The following is an 18,912-nucleotide window of genomic DNA, read 5'->3' on the forward strand; positions in this document are numbered from 1 at the left end:
CAAGAAAAGAATAAGAAGGAAGAAAAAAATAGAAAATAAAAAAAATAAAAAATAAAAGTTGTCTTGCTAAAAAACAACATGCTTGTGAAAAAAGATAATTTCCAACTTTTCTTCGAAAGATTTTACTGATCTTAACCAGTTTTTGAAAAAAAATGTGTATACACCTGAAGAGTGAATGCTGTGAAAATTTTCCGAAAGCCCAAAATGGACTCGGATGAATGCATGATTTGATAAAAGAACATATTTTGGAAACATTGGGTTGACTTAAAATAGGGAAAATGAATCTTGAGCCCTAGTGTCACATGACCATAAAAACATGATGCTTGAGTGTCCACATGGGTGCATGCATGACCAGTTTTGCATAAAATTTCCTAATCATCATTGTTGCATGTGTATCATGGAAATAATGTAGGACATCCTCTTTATCCCCGAACCGCTGGCCAAACCCTGGCATATATCATGACCAACCGTTCTAAAAGCCTTGAGCCAAAATCCCAACTTATCATAAACCTTGACCCAGGGTGAGAATGTCAATCCTTGCCCTCGGAAAACAACAAAAAAAGAAAAAAAAGAAAAGAAAAGAAAAATTCCCAATCAAAGAGTGGGAGAAAGCAAAAAAAGGAAAGAAAATTCCCGATCAAGGATCGGAAGAAAACAGAAGAAACATCCAGAAAGGTCTTTGGACCAGACAATATCTGAACAATACAGAATTGTCACCAAGTAAACAAGAAAAAGGAAACCACGACCTAAAGTGGTCCTCTCCCTTTGATTGCCGACAAAATCCTGTGCGCTAGCGACTTTCTCACCACGCACTAAACAAAAACAGAAGAGAAAAAGGGAAAAACACTCAAAGCCAAATTCCCCACCTAAAAACCATTCCCAAAATAAGTCCTATTGATCCATGATCACGCATGTAATCTTTGATTTGATAGGAAATGATTTGCAAAATCAAGTCATGACATATCTATGGTTCGGAATTAGGATAAAACACTTACCTGTGTGAGATTGATACACTTTGAGTGATTTTCTCCTATCTTTGTTGGACCTAGTGTTTCCTCTATATGGTCGTTTAGAAACGAAATGCTAAACATCCAAAATCTCATTTATGGTTATGAGAAAATTTCATCAGCATACTCTCATTCCCCGATAGACACATCATTTTTCAATATATAAAAAAAACAAAAAGGAAAAAGAAAGAAAGACCTCGAAGGTCGACATGTTATGGTTAGGAAGAATAAATCATTCATAGAGAGCAAACATATCTTCTGGAAACAAGGGACTGACGCTAAGAGTTTATTTTCCTGAATAACCAAGATAAGAATGGATGAATTCATTGAACTGATGAAAGAACATAATTTGGAAACGTTGGGTCTGTTTGTGTAAATTCCCAACCGTAGTATCACAATACCATAAACGGGATGCTTAAGTGCCCACCTGGCTGTGGCCATGACTAATTTTGCACGTTGTTTCCAAACCATCATTGTTGCGCGTGCCTTGTGGAATAATATGGAAGTTCGGCCCGAGACCAACACCTTGACACACGAATTTGTTTTGCCCCAGATATGAAGATCGGGCTCCCACGATAAAAGACCCCATTGAGACACAACCTTAGACTATTTTGAACCTTGGCCTATAAAAAGAATCCTCATCCTTTCCCCCGAAGCAGAGGACAGCGGAATCTCCTCAAGGGAGAGCAAATAGAATGCTAAAACCCGATTTCCCAAAGAAAGGAATGGAGAAGGAGAAATGAAAAGAAAGAAAGCGAAGAAAAGAAAAAGAAAGAAAAGAAAAAAATGAAAAAGAGGGAAAAGGAAAAAATGAAAAGAAAGGAAAAGAAGGATTCCCGATCGAAGATCGGAAGGAAGTAAAAAGGAAATCGGAGGAAAACAGAATAATTCCCGATCAATGAAAGAAAGAGAACAGAAGATCTTCAGATCAGATAAATTTTCGGCAAGGTAAGTGACTGCCGGCAAAGGAAAACCCATTTTTGGTGGTTCTTCCTTTCGAATTGTCATTCAAAAGTCATTCTCGACTGGCGATATCCCGCCCCACATAAACAAAGAGGAAAAGACCGAAACACCCAGCTTCCTCTCCAAAAAACACTACCCTCGAGAAAATCCTATTGATTCGTGATCGTACGTGTTGATCTTTGATTCGATAGGAAATCATGTGCAAAATAAAGTCATGGTGCACTTATGGTTTGGGATTAGGGTAAAACACTTGCCTGTGTGAGTTTTTTATACACTATGAGTGATTTATTCCCAGTTTCAGCTTAACCTGATGTTTCCCCTGAATGTTCATTTAAAAGCTAAATGTTGACATCCTGCAATTCATTTTCGGTTACAAGGAAGATTACCCTTGGAATGACTATATTGTTTCTCTAAGATATGGTGCTCTCGCGAATGATTTATTTTTCTTTGCAAAAAGCATGTTTGCCTTTTTAGGTGGAAAAAACCCGGTGGACCATTCGGTCCTGCCAACAAATCTTGTTCGGAGCCCCATGAATTGATTGCCGTTCATGCATCCTCCACCAACGAGTCTGGAGCCTCGCGAATTGATTGCCTAGCGCTGTTCGCCAATTCTCCATTCTCCACTTTTATTCGGAGCCCCATGAATTGATTGTTGTTCATGCATCCTCCACCAACGAGTCTAGAGCCCCGCGAATTGATTGCCTAGCGTTGTTCACCAATTCTCCATTCTCCACTATTATTCGGAGCCCCATGAATTGATTGTCGTTCATGCATCCTCCACCAAAGAGTCTGGAGCCCCGCGAATTGATTGCCTAGCGTTGTTCGCAAATTCTCCATTCTCCACTTTTATTCGGAGCCCCATGAATTGATTGTCGTTCATGCATCCTCCACCAACGAGTCTGGAGCCCCGCGAATTCATTGCCTAGCGCTTTTCGCCAATTCTCCATTCTCCACTTTTATTCGGAGCCCCATGAATTGATTGTCGTTCATGCATCCTCCACCAACGAGTCTGGAGCCCCGCGAATTGATTGCTTAGCGCTGTTCGCAACCCGCGAATTGATTGCCTAGCGTTGTTCGCCAATTCTCCATTCTCCACTTTTATTCGGAGCCCCATGAATTGATTGTCATTCATGCATCCTCCACCAATGAGTTTAAAGCCCCGCGAATTGATTGCCTAGCGCTGTTCACCAATTCTCCATTCTCCACTTTTATTCGGAGCCCCATGAATTGATTGTCGTTCATGCATCCTCCACCAACGAGTCTGGAGCCCCGCGAATTGATTGCCTAGTGTTGTTCGCCAATTCTCCATTCTCCACTTTTATTTGGAGCTCCATGAATTGATTGTCGTTCATGCATCCTCCACCAAAGAGTCTGGAGCCCCGCGAATTGATTGCCTAGCGTTGTTCGCCAATTCTCCATTCTCCACTTTTATTCGGAGCCCCATGAATTGATTGTCGTTCATGCATCCTCCACCAACGAGTCTGGAGCCCCGCAAATTGATTGCCTAGCGCTGTTCGCCAATTCTCCATTCTCCACTTTTATTCGGAGCCCCATGAATTGATTGTCGTTCATGCATCCTCCACCAACGAGTCTGGAGCCCCGCGAATTGATTGCCTAACGCTGTTCGCCAATTCTCCATTCTCCACTTTTATTCGAAGACCCATGAATTGATTGCCTAGCGCTATTCATGTGTCCTCCACCGTCAAGTGCGGAGCCTCCGGTAACTGGGAAATGTGGTTTTTGTTATTTTCCCGATTGGTTCCTTCGCCAAACATGTGTATATATGTATATTATGTTATTGTTGTTTTTGTTGTTGTTTGTATTTTGTTTTCTGTTGTGTAGAAAAAAGAAGATGTAGAGACGAGAGTCGTCATAGACTAATCACGAAAAGGGCAAAGACGGACAAAATCAGTGTTTTTATCTTTACTTTCCTCTTATCTCTGATAAAAGGTAAGTAAAGAGGGGCAGCTGTCATACCCTAATTTCGTTCGGGGACTATTACTTGATGGCATGCAACCTTTGATTGACCGCTTCGAAGTACTTAGAACCCTTTGTTGCACAATATGTGAAGTCCTGAGACGCGCCAGAAATCAAAAGGAAGCATGGTTACGCGATCCGTGAAATTCCGTAATGTGGCAGAAATCAAAAGGAAGTATTGTTACACAATCCGTGAGTTTCCGTAACTTCTTCGAAAGCTAAAAAAGAGTAAATACATGATCCGTAAGGTTCCGTAACCTTACGGAAAGAAAATAAGTATCGTTACGAAATTCGTAAAGTTTCGTAACGTTACGTAAAGAGAATCACCAAAAAAAGCAAAGGGGTGTATTTAGTAAAAAAGGCGGTGCAAATAGCAATCAGGCCCACTTGGGCCTTCCAGATTCTTCCTCGAGAAGGCGGTTGCTTCTGGAGGAAGCAACCTGGCTCGCCTGGGCGAGCTGGGTGGCAAGCTCCTCCCCTGTTTTGCTATAAATAGGGGGAGGAATAAAGAAGGAAGGGGTTCAGCCTTCTTGGCACTTTGTATTCTCTTGAAACTGCTGAGGAAAATTGTTTCCATGAAGAAAATCCGAGCCGAGCCGCTTCCGTAACGTTTCCGTGGGTAATTATGTGAAGATTTTCAACCGTTCTTCGACATTCATCGTTCGTTCTTCGTTTTCTTCGGTCTTCAACCGGTAAGTACCCCAAACCGAGCTTTTCAATTCATTCTATGTACCCGTGGTGGTCCCCATTTGTTTCGTGTACTTTTATTCTCGTTTTCATATACTTTCCATACCCCCTTTTGACGTGCTTCAGTCATTTATTTAAGTCATTTCTCGCCTAATCAAAAAATAAAATAAATTTCCACCGATCATTTGATTTGTAATATCCGTTAATTTCGTAACGTTGGAAATCAAAAAAGAGGTAAAATAATAATATAATAATCAAAAAATACCCTTTTAGTAAAATAAAGCTGAAAAATCAATCGGACGTTTCTCTTTGGGATTTCTCGTTCTTAATTGAATTGACTAATAACTAAAGTGAAATTAAGGCTAAAATCAACTCGCAAAGTCAAGCTCGTCCACAAAAAAGTCACTAAAAAAGGATTTGAAAAGTTCAATATCTCAGTTTTTCTTACCAAGTAAATGGATCATTTTTTAAGGTCCAACGCCTTAAAATGATCACCTTCCAAGTAAAAAGAATCGCTTGATTCACTCTTAAAAAAGAACTACGTAGGTCTGATTTCCTCTTTGATGAAGGGTACGTAGGAGCAATAGCCCCGCTTTTGTCAACCTCAAAAAATAAAAAGAAATAAAAGTTAAGGTAACACAATTTTCACAATTCTAAAAAATAGACTGTTGTCCTTTGAGACAAACGTGAGAGGTGCTAATACCTTCCTCAAACGTAAATACAACTCCCGAACTTAGAATTTTCATTTTGACCGGTTTCCTTCGGTTTTTCCGACGTTTTCCACAAATAAACGTTGGTGGCGACTCCGCGCATCTTTCCTCCTTTGGAAAGCACACCCGTGAGCCTCGCCTCGCTCGCCCGCAAAAGGGCATGTTACGACAATACCCATATTAAAAATAGAGTATTTACATCACATTAGCCACCAAATGATAAAAATCCCCAACAAAACACCTTTGCTCTCCTAACCTAGGGTAAGGTAGGAAACTTTTATCCTAGGTTACTGTTCCAAAAATATCAAGTGTTTGGCTCAAAGGGCTTGCAAATGGCAAAAATAATATACATTGGGATAGATTTTTTGCCAATGGCTTAAAATGTAAAGAAAGAAAGCCTAAATCATATCTATGAATCATATGTTATGACAATTAGAAATTCATGCAAAACCAATTGTTGAGCATATCAATGAGGACACTCAATGTAAAATTTGTGGTTGTATACAGTCACTAAAGCTTAAGGCCTGTTTCCATATTCAAATCAAATCAGTGTTTCGAAAGTTTCTTTCCATGAAAAAAAATATGAATTCATTTGGGTTTTGGTAAAGTCCTTCATTGTTTTTCATTCTCAATGTTTTCAAAAAAATTCTTTTGTTGTGTTCTAATAGAAAAATAAGTTTCAAAAATACTGGTTGTTGATTCTTTTCAAAGCATGTTATATTCAAGAAAAAATAATTGTTTAAGTCCCGAAAAGAGTTATAATCTATAACTATACTAATAGAATATCAAAGCACACGTAAGTTTTTTAAAAAATTCAAAACAATAAATAAGGTAATAAAGTACTGAAATTTAATACAAAGCGATAAATAAACATAAAGACAAGTTCACGAATTTTCGAAGATCATGGTTGAGGAGCTCAATCTCCTAGATGATCATGGTTGAGGAGCTCAGTCTCCTCCAATGAAATAATCAACAGGATCTACCATGTCTTCATCCTCCTATTGAAAAATAGGTCAATCCCCAGGCCATGCAATGATAGCTCTATCAAAATAGATTAGAAATTCAAAAACATAATTCGTGAATAAAGACTCAAAAGTAAGTTTCAGACATATAAGACATAAGATTAAAGTAACACAAAATTAAGACAAAGTTTAAAAATGCTGGATTGCTTCCCAAGAGCGCTTCTTAAACGTCTTTTAAGTTGGACATTATTGTTGTGGCTGAGGCTTCACTATTTCATCATCCATAATTCTTTTCTTCTTCATAAGCAAATCCTTCATGAATTTAGCATATGTTGGCATATGCTCTAACGCCTCATAAGAAGGAATATTAATTTGTAGTTGTTTAAAAATATCTATAAAACACTTGTACTACCTTTCCCTATCTTTCTTTGATGGAGCATGCAGATAAGGAAGATGCTCAATTGGTGGATGGTTTACTATAGCTTTACCTTTATTAGTGGTTTGTTCATTTGATTTCTTCTTCTCTTCTTCACTTACCACTTTTTCACTAGTCATCACTTCATCTTTTTTTCTGGTTTTCTTTTTCAACTCCTTCTATATTCTTTTTCTCATCATTATCCTTCAAACCAACCACACTCCTCCACCTTGTTGTAATTAAATTACAATGTTCCTTTGGGTTGACCCGGGTGGTTGCTGAGAAAGATCCACTTCTATGCTCAGACAACTGTTTTGCCGGTTGTCCAACATGAACTTCTAGAATTTTGATAAAAGCATTAGTTTTCTTCTGGTTTGAGATGGATACCTACATAAAATGTGTTAAAGTATCTTCCATTTTGGACATTCTATCTGGCTGAGCTTGTTGTTGTGGACCCTTATTTGAAGAACCTCCATACGAGTTGTTAGAAGGACTTGCAAAAGAAATGTTATTTGGACCAGAATATGCATTATTGTGTGGCCTCCAACCATAAGGCTGATTTGAACCTGAACCACCTCTATAGCCTTGGTATCTTCCTTGAAAGTTTTGTTAAGGTTTGGCTTGGTTCTACAAATAATGGGCCTCCTTTTCTTGTTGTCCATCACTAGTTGCTAAACAGTGGCCATTCTGATGGTTACCACCACAAAAATCACATCTCAAAATTTGTTGAACATGGTGAGCTTGATGTGTTTTATGTGGTCCACCTTGGTGATATTGCCTAGGAAGTTGGCCTATCTACTTTGTTAAGGCCTTAATTTGTTGTGTCAAGAGTTTGTTTTGAGCTAGAATTGCACTATGAGTGTCCAACTCCATTATACCTTTCTTTGAGTCGGAGCTCTATCACGATGACTTTGATAATCACTGGCTGCTATGGAGTCAATGATTACAATAGCTTCCTCCAGACTCTTGGACATCATAGTGCTTCCATTTGAGGCATCAAGAATCATCTTGGTTTGAGGTTTCAAACCACTATAGAAGATATACAACTATGTAGCATCATCAAAGTTATGGTTTGGCACCTCCACAACAAAGATCTCTCCCACATCTCATAAAGAAGTTCGTCGGATCCTTGGGAAAAATTCATGATGACGGATTTTGCACTGATAAATCTTGATGGAGGAAAGAACCTTGCTATGAATTTTTTCCTCCACCTCTTCCCAAATGTTGAGGCTTTTATTTGGATGTGATTGGAGCCATGTTTTTGCCTTACATGCTAATGAAAATGGAAAAGCTATAAGGTAGACAAATTCAGCATCTTCATCAAAAGCTCCCATAGTATTGCATAGTTCCATGAAGGTAGACAAATGTGTGTATGGATCCTCATGATCCATTCCAACAAAGGGTTGTGAGCCAATTAGACTAAGTATTGCTGGCTTTAATTCCACGACCTTATTGCTGAAAGGAGGAATGACTATGCTGCTGTAATGCTTTGGTCCTTGTTGATAAGCATAGTCACCAAGAGTCCTCCTTGGTGGACTATTTCCTTCTCCTCCTCGATTAGCCATGTTATTTTCAACAAGTGGATTATTAGTTGAAAGATAATCAGAAGAAGAAGACTTACCCAGTGTTTTAGTGGTTGCTTGTTTCATTTTCTTCCTATTCTTCCTTTCAGTCTTGGTAATTTTTGGATCAAATGGCGATTTATTTGCAAGAAATTTACCTCGCATAAAGGAAAAAAAACACACTACAACAACCTGTAAGCACCAAGGTTAGTGTGTTGAACAAGTGGCCTCAATAACTTAAGAAGGGGTGAATTAAGTTTTAAAATTTTGCCACTAACAAATTTTTAACCTCTTTTAAATGATATATGATAGGCTCAGAATGCAAAAGAAGATGTAGCAATTATATTAATCAATGTTCTTAATACGTGCAAGACAAAATCAGATGCAATAAAAAAAAGAGATAAGGGAAAAGAGAATTGCAAACTCGATTTATACTGGTTCAACCACTTCCCTTGCCTACGCCCAATCCTCAAGTAACCCACTTGATATTTCCACTATCCTTGTAAATCCTTTACAATCTTTGAACACACCTTGGGATTCCTCACCCTTGTGTTCAAGTTTCTCACACAGCAAGAGACAAATAGTCTCTTAATTACAACTGAGTTTTATAAGAGATGAACATATTAATTTCTCTCCTTTAGAGTAGATGGTACAATTTGAGGATCCTAGAAGAATTCTCAATAATTTTGCAAGTGTTTGACCAAATTTGTTTAGAGAGATTTTGATAATTAAGTTCTCTGAAAATGCTCTCTCATTGTGCCTATTTAAAATAGTTTGAAGAGATGTGTCTTTGCAAAAAGTTTTTCTGAAACTTGTTCATTCGTAATCGATTACACAAACCAAAATTCAAATAAGTTTGTGTTGTTATTCCACTAGTTCAAAATTTCAAAAAGTCATGTTCACAATTTCTCTGGTAATCGATTACAGGAACCTAATAATCGATTACCAGTTCAAAATGATATTATTTTGAACTGATTTAACTTTGATAAAGGAATTTTGATAAAAGACTTTGAGGCCTAACTATAGCAATGAGATTCTTTTAACAAATTGACTAAGTCCTTATCTTAGATTTTCTTGATCTTGTTTGTTGACATGAATCAATTTGTGCTCATCAAATAAACTTTTTGGCATCATCAAACCTGCATGATATATATTCACATAGTGAAAATAAATTTCAGAGAAAATTTATACAAAATCAAAATAAAAGAAATAATTACAAAGGAAAATAGCCTATAAAACTTGAAGTTTAAATCTGAAAGAACTAGGTGAATGACTTAAGTCCCCGACAATCGTACCAATCTAAAAGAAACTTGTTAGGGCTTTTGGCAACCGTACTGATTTTCGTTGTAGGTTTCACATTTATAAAAGTGTTCGTCTCCACATGGACTTGAGTTTACTTAATTCATTTGAATAAAGGTTATCAATTGAATAGTTATGTACAAATTTAATCGAATGTCATTGGTTTTGGTTCAACTAACTAAAGAGAACTTAAAGTAAAAGAATAGTAAAAATAACGGATTTACGGAAATAACGGAAATTATGGGAATAACAAAAATAACATAGTTTAGTGCGTCAGAAATACGTAAATTACAGAAGCAACAATCAGAACTTTAATTAATTCAAGAAAACATAGGATTGGATTTCATCATTTATACCCTTAGTATCCTAATAATATTAACATATATAAATTATTTTCTAACATTACTAATGCATACATAGTTATCCCAAGTCAATCCCTCGCACTTGGAACCTAAGAATATTTACCAAATATCAATCCCTTGCATAAGCAGTAAATACCCCAACATTACAATTATATTCTTGTGCTTTTTGCAATCAAAACATTATGCTTTATTCCTAGAAACATAACATAAAGAGTGAAATCATTCAGTTCAAATTCTAAGATTACTTTCAGTCTCACTTAAAATCCAATTTCATGACACTAGTGATCAAATAGAATCAAGGATTACGAGTAGAATGAAATTACCAATAATGAGTAGAAAAGGCTCATGCATATATAATATCAAAGGGCATACATAAGGGTACAAAGATTTCATCCAATCCTTAAAAAAAACTAACCGATCATTGTGCAGAGCACAAGACTAACAAGAGAAATGGCGAAGGAAGTGATCCACGGTCACAACGATGCAGCGCCTCAGCTCCACTTTTCCTTTTCTCCTTCTTCTTCCTCTTTCTCTGTGTTTTTCTTTGTATTTTTCTTCTGTTGGATCCTTTTTTCCCTTCAACATGCATGGCTATTTATGGAAAAAAAAACCTAGGAGAGCAGGCAAATTCACCAAGGCGAGTTGTAGCTCACCTAGGGAATTTGTTGCTTACTGTTGAAGGCATCCACTTGCCCAAGTGAGCTGTAGCTCGCCCAGGCAAGTTGCTTGCTTAGGGATGAAGTAAGATCTTTAGCCTAGGCGAGCTGGTTGCTAGCCTGGGAGAAATTGGGGTTAAAAATCTTTGTGAAAAGACCATTTTGCCCTTCCTTTTGGCTTTGTTTCTGGATCAAACAAAAAACCTTCAAAACCTACAAAATCATGGATGAATCTTTCATATTTAAACAACAACATTAGTAAATTTACAATAAATATAAAACAACTATATTAACGGTAGTTTATAAGAAAACTATTATAATTAAAAGATAAGTGCTAACAATTTAATCCCAAAAATAACTAAAATTTGGCACTTATCAATACCTCTTTGAAGATAAATCTCTCACTCTTGTCATAAAGTTTTTCTCTTCTATCGTCTGGGACATGAACATGAGCTACACTCCCAAAGACCCTCAAGTGAGAGATACCAGGCTTTCTTCTACTCCATGCTTCTTGTGGTCTCTTTCCCCATACATTTCTTGTTGAAGATCGGTTGGATAGATAAACTGCACACGCCACAACTTCTACCTTAAATTCTTTTGGCTTTTTCTTGCTTTTGAGAATACTTCGAGCCATGTCAAGGATTTATTCTGTTGGGGGGGGATCTTGGAGCCATCAGGGGATGTCTAATTCCATTCTTGAAACTCTTTGGAAGTGAATTCTCTTCCTCAGTCAGTCCTCACGACTTTTATCTCTCGGCCACTTTCTTTCTTTGTTGCAGCTTTGAACTTCGTGAAGGCAAAAAAGACTTCTGATTTTTTCTTTAAGAAATAGACCCATGTTTTTCTTGAAAAATGATCTTCGAAAAGGAGGAAATAGTTATTTTTACCTAGTGAGCTTGGCTTGATTGGCCCACAACGTCAGCATGTATTACCTCGAGTGGCTTCTTAGCTATTGAGTTTTACTCCTTCGAAAAACTCATTCTGAATTGCTTTCCAAGTAAACATCCTTCACAAAGTTGATCAGGGTGGTTAATAGAGGGTAGTCCTCTCCCCATCTCCCCCTTTAATAATAAACTTAAGCCTCCAAAATTTAAGTACCCATATCAAAGATGCCATAGCCAGGATGCATCAATGTGGCAAGCTTTAAGAAATTTTGCAACATCGTTTTGGATATTTAACAAGAACATTCTATTTCTTGATATTGGTACCTTGGTAATTAGATTATTTCTCCCATCTCTGATGGAAAGGCTAGAATCTTTCATGTGAATATCATAGCCTTTTTTGAATAATTGTCCCAAACTCAAAATATTGTTCTTCATATTTGGGACGTAGTAGACATTTGATATGAATTCATGTCTTGCATCCTTCAAATGGATTATGATCTTACCTTTTTCCTTTTATAGGAATCTTGGAATTATTACCAAATTAGGTATTGCCACTTACTGACTCATCAAGATCCACGATCATGCTTCTTTTTCCACACATATGGTTGCTTGCACCAGTCTCCAGGTACCATGTGTTTTCTTGGCTACCTTCATTACCTCCATGTGCTAGGAGAACTGTTTCAAACTTCCTATCTTTTTTCTCCACATAGTTAGTCTACTAATGATCGGTTAAAACTTACTTTATAAAAGAAAAGCGATCACCGATGATAGGAGAAGGAGATGAAGATGCACAAAACAATAAAAAGGACCCCTAAGAGTCCATAGAGTGAATTCAAAACTTAAAAATAAAAACTAACTGGACGAAGAATGAAGAACGACCGAAGAACAACATAGAAATTGATTGCAGTCGCGATTCGGCGACGACTTAGCTTCTTTTTCTCTTCTTCCTTCTTCTTTTCTCTTCTTTCTTCTTAATTCTAGACCTCTAGACCTTGGAACCTCTTCCTCAGCCTCCCTTCACACCTATTTATAGCAAAACAAGGCATTTAGGATGAAGGTAGCTTACCCAAGCGTGCGGTTACTTCATTCTGAAGCAACCTTGCTCGCCCAAGTGAGCTGGTTACTTCACCATGAAGTTATTTTGGTGGCCCAGGCGAGCCAGAGGCTAGCCTGGGCAAGCCAGGGATTTGAAAAAGTGTAAAAATGACCCTTTTGTCCTCCCTTTTGAGTATTTTCCCCATTCTTTTTTGAAACGTCGAAAAACCTTACAGATTGCACGACAACTGGCATTAAGCAGCTTAATTCGGCTAGCAAGAATCAAAATGTTAGCAAATGAAGGTCCCTGGACGAAATTAGGGTATGACATTCTCCTTTGTGAGAGATTTAAAGCTTATCCCATGCCTCCGTAGCAGCTGTTGCATCAGAAATCTTTTCTAATGCATCATCATCTAATGCTTGATAGATGAGGAAGAAAGCTTTCTTGTGTCTCTTTCTTGAATTCCTAAAAGTCTCATTTTGTGCTTAGGACAGCGAAGTCTCATCTTGCAGCTCCTTATAGCCTTCTTCAACCATTTCCCAAACATCATGTGCTGCAAGAAAGGCCTCCATTTTGGTGCTCAAATTATCATGGTGCTCCCCTTTAGAAGTGGAACTTGGAAGGATGCCACTCCATTGCTCGCCATGACTATAGAGGGATTTCTTATCAGAACCTAAGCTCTAATACCACTTTGTTGGAAAGGAGAAGGTTATAGGAAGTATTTAAGAGAAATGCAAGAGGATAGGATATTTGAAAGAAGACTAGTTTTTATTACTTGAGAAATGATTTAGTTTTGGCTTCTATTACAAATGACAACCTTTCCCCTTTTTATAGGCTCCAAGGGAGAGTTCTAGATACATCAAGAAAAAAAATTCACACACTTCAAGGGAGAGTTCTACACACTTCTCCCAACTACTTAGTTCTACACACTTCTTCCAAATACTTATCAAATATTACTTCTACTTATCTCTACACTTCTCTAGAATTTTCTTTGAAGTAGTAACACAAACTTAAATGAGCCTAACACTTGATTAATTGGCTAAATCAAGTTTATATTGTTCAACATATTGGCAATCTCAGAGAATATGTGAAAAAAGATGATGGAACTCACAAACCAAGAGGGGGGTGAATTGATTCTAAATCCAATCAAATAAAAACAAATAGAGTATTGAATGGCATTCTCTTCCAAGGATTGTATCACAAACTTTTGTTAAAACTAATATTTAATCAATCACCCTTAACACAAAATCCTTTTGTTAAAGTTCTTATGCAAAAAGATATTTTCTTTAAACTTCAGCAAATTGATCAAGAATACAATGAGAAAGAAAGATAAGATCAAGAGAAGATGTATGCCAATTTTTATACTGGTTCACTCTCTATCTCTAGAGAAGCTATTCCAGTTATCTAATCTAAACCGAATTAGATTTTCACTATGCATATAAAATTATGACAAGAAATCACAATCAATCTCAGTTCCTACCCCAGAAAATGAGACTAAAGCACCCAACCCTAGGGTCCTTGTGAATAAGACCAAAGAGAAACCTACCCTTAGCCTAAACTAGAAAAACCTATTCTAGCATGCCTTCAAAAATTCATGCATATGCTAACAGTATGTAAAATACACGAAAAACTGAGTCAAAGAGAGACACAATTTGATCTTCACACAATTTATTTTTCTCAAAATTGAGTTTTGGAATACCAATCACTAAGTCCTTTTTAACTAAATCATTGAGATGATGCATGTTCATATGTGCAACCCTACGATGCCACAACCAAGAATCATCAATCTTACTTGCCAAGCAACTAAGTTCATGAAATGATGCATGTTCAATATTCATCATGTAGATGTTATCTATGCTTTTACCTATGAGAACAACCTCACCAGATATAGATTCACAAATGAGACAACAATTCTTGTTGAATTCAATTTTGAAGCCTTTGTCACAAAGTTGACTTATGCTCAAGAGATTGTGCTTAAGTCCATTAACATATAGAACATTTTTTATTTGAGTCTTGTGCTGATTTCCAATGTTTCCTTCTCTCGTAATTCTTCCCTTATTGTTGTCTCCAAAAGTGACATATCATCCTTCCTTTTACACAAAGTTAGTAAGTTTGGACTTGTCATCCTTCATGTGCCTAGAGCAACTACTATCCAAGTACTATAGTGAGTCTCTTGCTTTTAGGCATACCTACAAGACAAAATCAATTAGAGGGGTGGTACCCAATTGAGGTTGGGTCCAATGGGGTTAATTTCCACAATTAAATCTTTAGGAATCCAAACACATTTACCTCTAGGAACATCAAATCTCCTAACATAGGATTTATAAGGTGTGCGCCCTCTTTTCATGCAATAATGACAAGTCTTTGCTTTAGGCTTATAATGCACTATGTTTTTCTTTTTGGAGACTTTGTTTGGGTTCACCCTTTTGGAGGATGCAAACTTGGTTTTCTTTGAAAAGGTAGTTTGCTTGTTATACCCCAAACCAATCTTATCGGTAGTATGCTTTTGCTCATTGAGCAAGTGACTAAGATCACTCTTTCCTTTGTTCTTTTTCTAAAAAGATCTTTAAGATAGGAAAGCTCAGTTTGCATATTAGTCCCTGAGATTGTAACCAGTTTGCATATTAGTCCTTGACTTAAATTTTAATTCAAAATAGTCCCTAAATTTACATAATTTTTGCAAAATAGTCCTTGTCGTTAAATTCCCAGGTGACAGCATTAGAGAGGTGCATAGGTGGCAATTCAGTGCCACGTAGACTGTCCAACGTGGCACTGAGGTCTGCATTTATAAATCCTCTCTCACGCAAGGTTACTTCTTCTTCTTCCCCAAATAAATTAGGGTTTACGAAGCTGCTGGTTTCTCACGTTGAGTCGCTTCTTCTTCTTCTCCTCTAACGCTCAATCACTACTACTTGTTCACTTGATTTCTCCATGTCTGCAAGTGGCAGTTGTTGTGCATTTTCTGGTAGTTTCATTCGGCAATGCCACCAAGGAAGACGTGCAGCTATTCAAACTGCAAGAACAAGGAGGAACCCAGGAAGGCTATTCTATACTTGTGCATTGCCCCAAACAGACCCGGATAACTGTCAATTTTTTCAATGGGTTGAAGAAGAAAACCAACTTTATAATTCATCTTCTATCTCAAGAGAAGCAATGGTAGTGGCTGATTTGAGGCTACAAATTGAAGTTTTGCAGAAGAAAATGAGAAATTTAACAAACACTGTGTTGTTAGGTTTTTCATTTTTAATTGTAATGTTAGTTTTAGGGGGAATGTATTTTAGGTAAAATGTGTAATAACATCTTTTGATATTGTAATTGTTGTTTTGCTGAAGAATTTGTAGTAGGAAGTAATTTGTTGCTACTGTCAATTACCCATTTCAATTAAATATAATTTGTTGGTGAAATTTGTTGTTGAAATTTGCAGTTTATTAAATATAATTTGTTGTTGTATAGCTTTTTGAAGTTATTGAAGTAGCACTAAACTAGGTGGTCCTACTCCAACTCCAAATCCAACACAGTGTATAATTTATAAAAGAAAAAGAAGAAACATGACATTAAATCAATTTCACATAATGTTTGACATCCCAAAGCATGGTAGTTAGAAGCAATTGTTCAGCAGGCCATAATGTTTACATCATTTCACATACCAGTGAAGCTTTCAAAATATACAACTACACATCCTAATATCAAAATGCAACAAAAAATGGGTCTTTAGTTTTCTTCATTAGCAACCTTCAAAATGCAACAAAAAATGGGTCTTTAGTTTTCTTTATACTGCATCATCTTTATCAGCAACCTTCCTTTGTTTGGCTCTTTTTATGGTTAGCTTATTCCTGCTATTGGTGGAACAATAGTTGCAGGGACCTACATGCAAATGCCAAACATGAATAATTGTAATATATAAAAATGGAGTGCTACAACAAATTAGGTTGAGATAAAAATACTTTGTTGTGACAAATATTTACCATCAACTCCATGTCACTATCTTGTGACAAATCAGGCTTTTTTACAGCTTCTAATGTTATGATTGGTTTGGCCACACCTTCCACATGTAAAGTCAGCCAATTTCCTCTTTAGCTCCTGTGACATTGTCCTCATCTACAGATCTCCTTCTATTTTTCTTATGCTTCCTCTTTGCACCCTTTTATGTGGTGGAACAGGGTGTGTATACTGTGTCTGGGCCCAATATTGTGGTCCTTGGACTGGTTCAATAAAATGCTGGTATGTCTTATTATAAGCCTCTATTGACAGCCACTCATGACACATGTCCCCAGGCTTCCCTCCTTTGTGAGTTATTGTTGCAATGACATGTCGGCATGGCATCCCTACATCAAAGTTGTAAAATCAGCACACATGTAGGTTATGAATGAAAAAAAAAACTATAAAGAACACAACCTGTTAGTTGCCATACTCTACAAGTGCATGTCCATTCAGCTAAATTGACCTCAACCTTATTCCCCCACATGTGGACCTCATATCTCAGGCCCATGTTATCACCACACCAAATAGGAGTCCATTGATTGGCAAAATGAATTTCTTTTTCTAGTCGTTTGTACTGCACTGGATGTAATGGTTCAGGCTTTCCAGAAAGTTTAATCTTGCGGGCAGCCATGGTTCTCATGATATAACTTCTAATTTCTTCAAGCATGGTGATAATAGGCTTGCATCTATACTGCAGAATCCTGGAATTGAATACCTCACATGTGTTGTTGCATATGTTGTCCACTTTGGGTATTGTACTAAAGTGGGCTTTTGTCCATGCTTGCTTGGGCCATTTATTCAAGTACTCCCAAGCCTGGCAGTTGATTGTCTTCAAATGGGCCATATGGCCTTCAAACTCAGCAATAGTAGTGGATTTTGCACATTGCCAGACAATTCCTTTAAGTTCCTTGCTTTTCCATTGCTTTGTAAAATTTTTCCAAAGATGCAAGACACAAAATCTATGAGGTGCACCATGCATGACTTCCTGTAAAGCTGGAATAAGTCCCTGAAAAATTGCAGCAATGTAGTAAATACTTCTGGACTAGTCCCTAACATATGTCATTAACTTCAATTAAATACCTAACTTATGATAATAATTGCAAATCACACCATGCATACCTTTTGCATGTCTGACATGAAATTCCACCCATTCTGTATGTAATCCCCAAGATCTTCATGCAACAAAGTTAAAAACCATTTTCAATTGTCTTTGTTCTCAATGTCCACCACAACATAAGCAATAACAAAGATGTGGTTATTGCCATCAACCCCAACAGCAGAGAGCAAGTTTCCTCCAAATGCACTATTTAGGAAACATCCATCTAGACCTATGAATGGTCTACATCCAACAACAAACCCCTTCTTACCGCCAGCAAGACAAATATATAGCCTTTGAGATTATGGTGGACCTTCTCGACTTGGCATTGTGTTGATCTTAACTGTTGATCCAGGATTGCTCCTCAACAATTCATGTGCATAATCAAATACTTTGGCATATTGTTTCCTCTCATTCCCTTCCACTAGTTGCTTTGCTTCTTTCATGGCTCTCCACATCTTTGTAACTTCAATGTGCACTCCAAACTCTTGCTTTGAAATAATCCAAAGCTTCAACACATTTAAGGGTTGGTTGCATTCTGAGTTTGCCCTCAAGTTTACTGACCACCCATTGTCTATTTACTTGTTTGTTGTTCACTTCTATGCAACAATTATGGTTATGCTTAAATGACTTTATCTGAAAAGAGTTTCTTACTTCATTCTTTGCACAGTAGATCTCCCCATCACAAGATGCCTTCTTGCATTTTGCTCTACTCCTCTGTTTATCATTCGTCTTCCACTTGAACTCCTTGCCCATCAATATGCTATACTCCCTCAAGGCAAATTTAAATTCATCCAAAGTACCAAACTTCATCCCTAATTCCAACTTCTATTCACCAACTCCACTACTTTGACTATATTGAGGATAAACTTCAACATCCTCATCTTCATCATCACCATTAATGGGGATTTTAAGCTCCTCTGAATGATAACCATTTGTCTCAACTTCAACTTCAACTTCATTCATCATACAAGAGAAATTTGTAAATCACTCATCACTGTCAACTTCCTTTTCCTCCTCACTACCACTAACATCTCTCTCTTCACCACCACTATCTCTCTGCTCACCAGCATCAACATCCCTCTACTCACCACCATCTCTCTGCTCACTAGCATCAGCATCCCTCTGCTCACCAGCATCTCTCTGCTCTCCAGCACCAACATGCTCACCAGCACCAACCTCTCTCTCTCCACCACCAACATCTGCATCAGTGGTGATGAAGTAAAAATTAATCATATTAATTAATTATGGTAACCATATTGGACCAAGTACAGATGAATTAAAACTTACCTTCCTCATGGCCAACAACAGGTAC

The sequence above is a fragment of the Glycine soja genome, chromosome 6 (assembly GCF_004193775.1).
Source record: "Glycine soja cultivar W05 chromosome 6, ASM419377v2, whole genome shotgun sequence".
Taxonomy (NCBI): domain Eukaryota; kingdom Viridiplantae; phylum Streptophyta; class Magnoliopsida; order Fabales; family Fabaceae; genus Glycine; species Glycine soja.